Here is a 1,290-nt window from a genome sequence, read left to right as displayed (position 1 = left end):
ATGGAAGCATAGGGGTCTCTGACATCTCTAAATGGTTGGTTGTAATTATCTGCATTTGTCTTAGTTAGATGCTAGCAGAGCCTCTCAGAGGAGAACCATGCTAGCCTCCTTCTATAAGCACAACATGGCATCAGTAATATTGTCAGGTTTGGTGCTTGCACATGGGATGGATCCCAATTTGGCCCTGTCACTGGTTGGTCATTTATTCAGTCTTTGTTCCTTTTTTGTTCCTACATTTCTTTTAGACAGGAACAATTCTGGGTCAAAANTTTTCAGGTAGGTTAGTGGGTCTATCCCTTCACTAGGGGCCCTGTCTATCTGCTGGTCTTACATTTTTTTAAAATTAATTCTATGTCTATATGGGCTNTGTCTACATGTACGTGTTTACACAGTGCATAAAGCAGTATTGAAGAGGGTGTCAGACATAACCCCTGAAACTAGGCTACAGACAGNTGTGAGCTTCCATGTAGGTGCTGGCTCATTTGGAATAGAGAGCCACAATGTATTGCCACTAAAAAATCTCTTCAGCTCCTTATATTATTCTTTTTTATTTAACAAAAAATTAAGGGTTTCTGTTGATTAATTGATGCCATTGATGGAGAACGTGACAGAAGTGACATGGTTTGTCCTGCTGGGACTCAACAANGACCCACAACTGCAGCTTCCCCTCTTCATCACTTTCTTCCTCATCTACACCATCACCCTGGTAGGGAATCTTGGGATGATCCTGNTGATTCTCCTTGACTCTCGGCTCCACACCCCCATGTACATTTTCCTAAGTAACCTGTCCTTAGTGGACTTTTGTTACTCTTCTACAGTCACTCCAAAGGTCATGGCTGGATTCCTTACAGGAGACAAGATCATGTCCTACAATGCTTGTGCATCTCAGATTTTTTTTTTTTGCAACCTTTGCCAATGTGGAAAGCTACCTTTTGGTCTCAATGGCCTATGATCGCTATGCAGCAGTGTGTAAGCCCCTACATTATGCCACCACCATGACAACACCAGTGTGTGTGTCTCTAGTCATTGGCTGTTATATCTGTGGCTTCCTGAATGCTTCAGTCTATACTGCAAATGCATTAAGTCTCTCCTTCTATGAGTTAAATGTGGTCCATCATTTTTTCTGTGACATTCCAGCAGTTATGATTGTATCTTGTTCTGATAGACATATTAATGACCTGGTTCTTATTTCTGTAGCCAGTTTTAATATATTTTTTGCTCTTATACTCATCTTGATATCCTACACATTCATTTTTACTAACATACTAAAGATGCATTCAGCTGCAGGAT

General features: G+C 40.8%; 1 pseudogene; it reads left to right on the top strand.

Annotated features, from left to right (window-relative positions):
• Positions 1-586: 586 nt before the first annotated feature.
• The window catches only part of LOC110288343, an 8,320-nt pseudogene continuing 7,616 nt past the window's right edge, over positions 587-1,290 (top strand).

The sequence above is a fragment of the Mus caroli genome, unplaced genomic scaffold (assembly GCF_900094665.2).
Source record: "Mus caroli unplaced genomic scaffold, CAROLI_EIJ_v1.1 scaffold_19301_1, whole genome shotgun sequence".
Classification (NCBI taxonomy): Eukaryota; Metazoa; Chordata; class Mammalia; order Rodentia; family Muridae; genus Mus; species Mus caroli.
This window is presented reverse-complemented; position numbering and strand designations above follow the sequence as displayed.